The sequence below is a fragment of the Xenopus tropicalis genome, chromosome 2 (genome assembly GCF_000004195.4).
Source record: "Xenopus tropicalis strain Nigerian chromosome 2, UCB_Xtro_10.0, whole genome shotgun sequence".
In the NCBI taxonomy this organism is placed as follows: Eukaryota; Metazoa; Chordata; class Amphibia; order Anura; family Pipidae; genus Xenopus; species Xenopus tropicalis.
The window spans coordinates 139,323,017-139,332,448 of NC_030678.2; the positions used below are offsets into that span (position 1 = coordinate 139,323,017).

The 9,432-nt window shown below is 41.4% G+C and overlaps 1 protein-coding gene across 1 annotated transcript in view; it reads right to left on the bottom strand.

Annotated features, from left to right (window-relative positions):
• stat6 (signal transducer and activator of transcription 6) overlaps nucleotides 1-9,223 on the bottom strand; it is a 73,153-nt gene extending 63,930 nt beyond the window's left edge. The window contains exon 1 of the mRNA XM_002939709.4: nucleotides 8,932-9,223. The gene's annotated coding sequence lies outside the window, so the exon portion shown is untranslated. The remainder of the gene's footprint in view (nucleotides 1-8,931) is intronic.
• Nucleotides 9,224-9,432: the final 209 nt, after the last annotated feature.

Here is a 9,432-nt window from a genome sequence, read left to right on the forward strand (position 1 = left end):
ATAGAGGACTCAGTGCAGCTTTTCTGTGAGAGCTTATGGCTGTATTTACATAGACCTTTCTGATAAAGTTTACTTAGTTTTTACCTTTCCTTTTCCTTTAAATAATAAGTCCCCAAATAGGAGAATTATACTGCATACATAGAGCATCTGAAACAGATACATGAGGGTGCTGCAAATGCAAGTATCGAATGCAAAGTAACAAAATAGATGCACAACTGAAGAAATTCATAAAGCTTTTTGTGCCCTTACATGCTCCTAGCTACTAAAGGTGAGCCTATTGAGGCTCCAGGGTTTCCCTAGTAGGTTGCATTCACTGAGATAGCTGCCTACACATCAATATTACAATTAAAAAAATACATTTGTTGGTTCAAGACTACAATTTTAAATGGTAAACTGAATTATTTGTAATATACATGGTCTAATTTAGTGATAAAAACTGCACCATATAAATCAGGGGTCGGGAACCTTTTTGGCTGAGAGAGCCATAAACACCACATATTTTAAAATGTAATTCCGTGAGAGTCATACAGTATGTTTGGCCGCGGATGCTGTGGGGCAAGGTAGGGTGGGTCCCAAGGATGCCGGATGCGATGCGGAGAAGGGCGTGTCCTGCGCTCGGCGGATAGAAGACGTGTTCTAAGGCTTAGAACACGTCTTCTATCCGCCCAGCGCAGGGGCAAGGTAGGGTGGGTCCCAAGGATGCCGGATGCGATGCAGAGGAGGGCGTGGCCTGCGCTCGGCAGAGAGAAGATGTGTTCTAAGGCTTAGAACACGTCTTCTATCCGCCGAGTTCAGGGGCAAGGTAGGGTGTGTGCCAAGAATGCCAGATGCGGAGGAGGGCATGGACTGCGCTCGGTGGATAGAAGACATGTTCTAAGGCTTAGAACACGTCTACTATCCGCCAAATGCAGGCCACGCCCCCCGTTATTTTTTTATTAAAGATTTGGCAGAGAGCCAGATGCAGCCATCAAAAGAGCCACATCTGGCTCCCGAGCCATAGGTTCCCTACCCCTGCTATAGATCATGACTTATTCCTTTAAGTTAGTGGGAAGACCTTACATCTTAAATTAGCAATATTATTGGTTGATTTTTGTACCTATTAACCTATAACTTTCTCGAAAATGCTAGACAATCCTTTTTGTTAAATAATAGGGCTGATTCACTATTCACTAGTGCGTTAAAACGAGCACTATTTATAGCATGCAGTAAAATTTTTATCGCGTCTAAATTTTCTAGACTTAACGCACGATTCACTAAAAGCATACGTGCGTTAATTTACGCGCGATACTGCATGAGTTATTTTAGTCGCAAAGACTATTTTCGTGCGTTATTTGACAGTACATGCGCTAATCAACGCCCCGCGTATAAATAGTCGCCGCATATAAATAGTAGCCGCGTATAAATAGTAGCCGCGTATAAATAGCAGCTTCATATAAATAGTCGCCGCATATAAATAGTAGCCGCGTATAAATAGTAGCCGCGTATAAATAGTAGCCGCATATAAATAGTAGCCGCATATAAATAGTAGCCGCGTATAAATAGTAGCCGCATATAAATAAACACACGCCATGTTAGCCATACACGCCAATACTTCGGAAAATTACTGTACTGAAAATGATAATTCCCCTGCAAACTGGCGGCTGCATCACTCTAGGGCCAACACAGACTTGAATAAATAACACTGCAAAGTCCATATTGTGTTGCCAAAAGGTCATTAACTGTACTTTTCTATAATTACCGCCTGCCTCAAGTAGGTGTTAATTTTCGCACAGACAAATGTGATATTTAGCGCATCTAAGTGTTTGTGAATCATGCGTTATTGTTATTTCGGTGCACAAATTAACGCATGCGGTTGCACATAAATTAACGCATGCGATGTGCGGCTTAACGCACACAGTAATACTGTAGTGAATCGCGCGTTAATATTTGCGTCTATTTTAACGCAAAAAAGCGTGCAATAAAAATTAACGCACTTTAGTGAATCAGCCCTAATGTCTGTTATCCTGTAGCGCCCAATCAGGGTGATAGGCATAAACAGATACTGTAGATTACTGTATAATTTAGTATTTTCTGTTGCTTTGGGTTTTTATTTGAAAATTCAGTTACAGTGTATGCTTAGTAACAATGAGCCTAACTGATGGGTCACATCTTTAAAAAAAACACTTATGCTGACCTGCAATTCCTGCTTTAAAACAACTTCCTGTGTGAGCCTACAAAAGGGCCACAATATTACAATTAAAAAAATACATTTGTTCGTTCAAGACTACAATTTTAAATGGTAAACTGAATTATTTGTAATATACATGGTCTAATTTAGTGATAAAAACTGCACCATATAAATCAGGGGTCGGGAACCTTTTTGGCTGAGAGAGCCATAAACACCACATATTTTAAAATGTAATTCCGTGAGAGTCATACAGTATGTTTGGCCGCGGATGCTGTGGGGCAAGGTAGGGTGGGTCCCAAGGATGCCGGATGCGATGCGGAGAAGGGCGTGTCCTGCGCTCGGCGGATAGAAGACGTGTTCTAAGGCTTAGAACACGTCTTCTATCCGCCGAGCGCAGGGGCAAGGTAGGGTGGGTCCCAAGGATGCCGGATGCGATGCAGAGGAGGGCGTGGCCTGCGCTCGGCAGAGAGAAGATGTGTTCTAAGGCTTAGAACACGTCTTCTATCCACCGAGTTCAGGGGCAAGGTAGGGTGTGTGCCAAGAATGCCAGATGCGGAGGAGGGCATGGACTGCACTCGGTGGATAGAAGACATGTTCTAAGGCTTAGAACACGTCTACTATCCGCCAAATGCAGGCCACGCCCCCCGTTATTTTTTTATTAAAGATTTGGCAGAGAGCCAGATGCAGCCATCAAAAGAGCCACATCTGGCTCCCGAGCCATAGGTTCCCTACCCCTGCTATAGATCATGACTTATTCCTTTAAGTTAGTGGGAAGACCTTACATCTTAAATTAGCAATATTATTGGTTGATTTTTGTACCTATTAACCTATAACTTTCTCGAAAATGCTAGACAATCCTTTTTGTTAAATAATAGGGCTGATTCACTATTCACTAGTGCGTTAAAACGAGCACTATTTATAGCATGCAGTAAAATTTTTATCGCGTCTAAATTTTCTAGACTTAACGCACGATTCACTAAAAGCATACGTGCGTTAATTTACGCGCGATACTGCATGAGTTATTTTAGTCGCAAAGACTATTTTCGTGTGTTATTTGACAGTACATGCGCTAATCAACGCCCCGCGTATAAATAGTCGCCGCATATAAATAGTAGCCGCGTATAAATAGCAGCTTCATATAAATAGTCGCCGCATATAAATAGTAGCCGCGTATAAATAGTAGCCGCATATAAATAGTAGCCGCATATAAATAGTAGCCGCGTAGAAATAGTAGCCGCATATAAATAAACACACGCCATGTTAGCCATACATGCCAATACTTCGGAAAATTACTGTACTGAAAATGATAATTCCCCTGCAAACTGGCGGCTGCATCACTCTAGGGCCAACACAGACTTGAATAAATAACACTGCAAAGTCCATATTGTGTTGCCAAAAGGTCATTAACTGTACTTTTCTATAATTACCGCCTGCCTCAAGTAGGTGTTAATTTTCGCACAGACAAATGTGATATTTAGCGCGTCTAAGTGTTTGTGAATCATGCGTTATTGTTATTTCGGTGCACAAATTAACGCATGCAGTTGCACGTGAATTAACGCATGCGATGTGCGGCTTAACGCACACGGTAATACTGTAGTGAATCGCGCGTTAATATTTGCGTCTATTTTAACGCAAAAAAGCGTGCAATAAAAATTAACGCACTTTAGTGAATCAGCCCTAATGTCTGTTATCCTGTAGCGCCCAATCAGGGTGATAGGCATAAACAGATACTGTAGATTACTGTATAATTTAGTATTTTCTGTTGCTTTGGGTTTTTATTTGAAAATTCAGTTACAGTGTATGCTTAGTAACAATGAGCCTAACTGATGGGTCACATCTTTAAAAAAAACACTTATGCTGACCTGCAATTCCTGCTTTAAAACAACTTCCTGTGTGAGCCTACAAAAGGGCCACAAACGTGATGGATTGTTTAGTTAAGGCTTCCTACCACTTGAGTTTTTACAAATTTAGCACCATTCTTTGTCCACACTGTGCACAGTTCGGTTGATTAAAGACAATTGCATTTACAATCAGGGAGACATTATGATATAATTGTTTACTACATATAAGAATCCTCCTTTGTGATTTTCATCTTAAAATACCCGTGTGGCTTAGAAGATATCTAAACAGATATCCACTCTCCGCAACACTGATCATCCTCCCAGTTCCAGCACCGTTTCACACGACAAGATATTTTGTAAGTAGTGTTGCCTCCATTTGTCCAGGGTATTATGGTTGACACTTTTTCGGTTTTGACCCAGACAGACCATTTTTCCAAATTTGGACTCTCTGAAATTGACTAAGCGATCAGCCCCATTGCCAACCATCTTGTCATAGCCCTTCCCTGTGATGTCACCGCCCCACCCATGTGACATCACAGCACTTCCCATTGATGTTGCACCCTGCCCTCCGTCTGGAGTTACAGAGGGGGAAAGGTGGCAACCCTAGTCCATGGCATTACCGACTGGCAGGAAAAAGGTGCTGGATGATGAAGTAAGGGGTGGGGATGGAATCAGGAGGGGCAAGGCCATTTTGCAAGGGGGCAAAGTTGTGACATATAGGGGGAAGACTGGGTGGAAATTGGTGAGTAGGCAGGGTTACAGAACTGTCAGGGGGATGGGGGGAGTGGGCAGAGAGAATTAGGGCAGGCTGGTTGTGGAAAAAAATGGGCATTTCAAATCTGTAATACCAACCCCAGTCTTGGCTGGTATTTTACCAGCTAGGATAGTGAAATATTGGCCAGGTGGCAACCGTTTCTGTGAACCAATTAAAAATTCAAATGATTTAGTACAGTGCTGTCCAACTGGCGGCCCGCGGGCCGCATGCGGCCCGCGACCCCCCTCTGTGTGGCCCCCCACCTGTCTGGCTGCTTTGATGGTTTACTCTTTTGTAAGCTTTAAATGGTATCAGTACTGAGATTAACTGGCCCCCTGCATGGTTCTCACCTCAGATTCAGGCTGTAATCAGGCTGTATTGTTTAAACATGTAATCCCCTGTGTTGTTCACACCTTTTAATCTCTGTATTGTTCACCCCCTGCAGTGTTCACACCTCAGGCTCAGGCTGTAATCACCCACATTGTTCCCCTGTTCACACCTCAGGAGCAGTAGAAACCCACAAATAATCCCTTCACACTACAAAAAGAACATATACTGAGGTGGTACTGCAATTAAAAAGTTTTTTAATATATAGTTATTGTGCAGACTGTAGGAACAGTGCCAGCATTGTGTCACTGTAGGCTGCCTGTGTGTGCCATACATAGGGCAAGCAGAGTATGGCACACACAGGCAGGGTAGGGAAGGCAGAGTATGGCACACACAGGCAGAGTAGGGCAGGCAGAGTATGACACACACAGGCCAAGTTTGGCACAAACCAGCCAAGAATGGCACACACAGTGAAAGTATGGCACACGCAGGCAGGGTAGGGAAGGCAGAGTATGGCACACACAGACAGGGTAGGGAAGGCAGAGTATGGCACACACAGGCAGGGTAGGACAGGCAGAGTATGGCACACACAGGCCAAGTATGGCACAAACCAGCCAAGAATGGAACACACAGTAAAAGTATGGCACGCAGGCAGGGTAGGGCAGGCGGAGTATGGCACACACAGGCAGGGTAGGGAAGGCAGAGTATGGCACACACAAAGGCAGGGTAGGGCAGGCAGAGTATGGCAGGTTTTTGCTGTACTACAACCATTAATATGGGTATGGTCATGTGATAACACGGGTGTGGTTTCAAGTGGGTGCGGTTTCAAAAAGGGGAGTGGTAATTAACAAAACTGAGCAGAGGAGGTGACAGACTAGTGAGATCAAGCAATAATCAGTCTCCATGGCAATTGTTGTGCCTTTTGTTACTTATAGGGGGTATATGTGTACATAGTTACCAATGAGTTACAGGTTGCATCAGTTCTATCCCTGCCACCCTTCCCCACTTTATTTGTTGTTGTCTTGCACAGCACTAGGCTTGATAAAGGGTTCAGTAGGGGCTAAAACATTGCCTATAATTGTGTGGTTTTGCACAAATATATTACACTTTGTCCCCTTTTCATAGGTGAAAAAGTATAATATAGGTCTTACTGTATAGCCAGTAATGTAAACTGAATTTTGCACTACTGACTTTATCTTCCCTTGGAGACCTTCTTGTTGAGAATGAGCATTACAATGGACCTATTGTCTCTGTGCTCATAATTTATCGAATTTAGTGAAATATACCTTTTGAACCACTCTTGCCACACACTAGCACATTATAAAATTGTTTATAATACTTTATGAGTCATTTGTAAACATTGGTCATTTAAGGTACCACACCATATTCTCAACTGTATTAAAATAATTATGCAAAGAAGAGCCTAAATACTTGATGGGGAACCTTAACGACAATGAATTGCCCAACAGACAAGATAAAATTATATTTTACCCATCAAGTTCTCCCAGGGAGCAGAGGCATATCTCTTTGCTAATATACAGAGATGGAAACATCTGTCTGACTCATTGTTTTCTTTCTTTCACATGCCACTAAGGTTGAGGTCCCCTGGGGAGAAGGATAGACTTCTTTTCTTGGGCCTTTAAGAGCACACACGCCCCTTCAGGAATCAATTACAATCTCCCCCCAACTCAAACTTTTATGGAACAGGCCTCTATGGCTGAAATATTATGTTGTTACCCAATGTAACAGACAAATTGGCGTCACTGTTGGATTCCTAAATTAACATTGGAAGGGACATCCAAATCTACGCCTCTGATCAGAATGGTATCAGATGATAATGTATGTATATATATTTAACAGAATACTATTCCGGAAAAACATGTTCAAAACGCATACGTTAATAGAGCTTCTCCAGCAGATCCTGCATTGAAGTACGTTTTTCAAAAATGCAAACAGACTTTTTTTATATTTAATTTTGAAATTTCACATGGGGCTAGCCATATTCTTCATTTCCCCAGGGTGCTACAGCCATGTGACTTGTGCTCTGATAAACTTCAGTCACACTTTACTGCTAAGCTGCAAGGTGGAGTGATGTCAACCTCTTCCCAGCTGCCGATCAGAAGAACAATGGGAAGGTAGAAAGATAGCAGCTCCCAGTCTGTCCTTGGACTCCTCCAGTTACATGGGAGCAGGAAAAACAATAGTTTATATGAATGCAGTTCTAATGTGTAGCGCTTTCTGAAAGCTCAGAATCAGGCACAATGCACTGAGATGGCACCTACACACCAATTATTAACTAAATAAAAAATACCATTTAAAATTGTATTCTTGAACAAACAAAAGTAAAGTGAATTATTTGCTATGTAAACAGTGTATTTTAGCAATAAAAAGTACACCACAAAAATCATGACAGAATCCCTTTAACTTGGCCTTCATTAAGCCAAATAGCCTTCCACTATGCCTAATGCTACAATTCTTTTTCCTGTACTGTAATTGTGCAACACTATGAGCCTCGATCCCCCCAGCTGCTCTTTATTGTGAATGGTATACAGAATCATTGCTGATGTTCATGTTGTGGGTTTCGGTATGTCTAGTTCACTGCACGTTGCTTGTCAAAAGCAAAGATTTCAAACTCGAGGCAGAGGTTATATAGTGCCTGCAGTGTGTAAGCACATATAATCTTTATCCAGCATTCCAAGGGTATGTTTTTCAGGTAATGCAGAACTACTAAACATCGATCAAAAACCTTTGCTTTATGGGAGTTGCCACTTGATAAATATTATAGATCAGTTTTCTTACTGTGCACTCCATTTTATGCATTTTATGCATTTATTGCATTTAGTTTATTGTGTATTCTGCAGTATCTAAACTCAGGTAAACCTGCACTGGCCAATATAAATAAATATATGAACACAATACTACAAATGGCAATCCCTTCTTCAGCACAGAGATTACTTGGGGATCCTTATATTTTTGTAAAATGAGGTTACTCTTCACCCTGTATAAGAGTCAGAAGTAAATCCATCCCTGTATAATGTCCTCAGAACACAGGATCAGGGAAGAATTCATTTTTGAGACAGTGCCACTATGTTCCTAATTTGTTTTGCAAGCCAATATCATACTAGCACCAAGTCACTCAACATACTCCAGTGGCTTTAAAGAGCACTTATATCAGATTAAGATTTATTAAAAAAAGATACTTCATTCTTTCATGAGGTGGAACATGCAGTGAAAAGTAGCAATAATTCAAATTCTCTGCAAAAATCCAACATTTCTGCAAAGGCTGAATCTGACCTTCTGCAAGTGGTGTAGATAAGTGAGGCCTAGCTGTGTTTACATTCAGTTAGGCACTTCCAAGTCAACCCCATTCTCCTCAAGCAAGAACAATACAATTCTTTAATTCAAATGATATAGACAGATATAGATACACTTTGTTAAGTTAAATAAAAGATACAACTGACAGCATTTGACAGAGATGGTGTCACTATAAATGTATTAGAAATATATTTTACATTAATAACAGCTTGAATAACTAAAAACAATAAGCAGTGTCAACAAATTGATTGGGGACGGTGAATATTGCTTCAGCATTTAAAAGGTCAGTGTACTAGAAGGTAATGTAAGATAATTAAGAGGTAGCATGTTAATGATTACGGCAGCGTGAGTTATTTACTGGTAGAGGCCAGGTCATTAAGTCTACTCCCCAGGCAGACCATGTTAACATTGGAGTGCATATGCTCTGTGATATAGTAGTCAGGTACTAGCAATATGAAGTAGTAACAATATTCTTATAGACAAGTACATATTATAGTTCTTTTGACAGACATTTTGTGGCACCTTACCTCTCCCACACCAAGGTTTATGCCTCCAAGCTTTCACTTTCTCTTCTGTTTTTAGATATTCCCAGAATTACGTGATTCTCTATTCATTCCATGTCAGAGGCTGACAGAAATATGTCTGATAACAAACAAGTCCAAGTGCCCAGCTTGTACTAACGTTTTCCTGAGCAAGTCAAAAGATCTCAAAGCTGCGTGGCTTTTCTTTCTTTTTTTTTCTTTTCTGTTTTCACTTCCTGATTTGAGGCAGAAAAACTGGCTGCAGCCCAGCGTTGTGAGCAAGAGACGGACTACTTTATTAGCCCTGCCCAGAAAGTTGCACAAATTTCCTCTGTGTGGCCTGCTTGGAAATTACTCCTTTCCACTCCTGCTTTTCTTATTCCCCTCCCTTGTTGTAAAGTCACTACAAATCTCCACATTGTTTTGAAGTTTGGTTATGGAAGAATTTAAGGGGGGTTACCCTGGTGATGCACTATTATTTCCTACAGAAATGCTGTAGCCATTGTG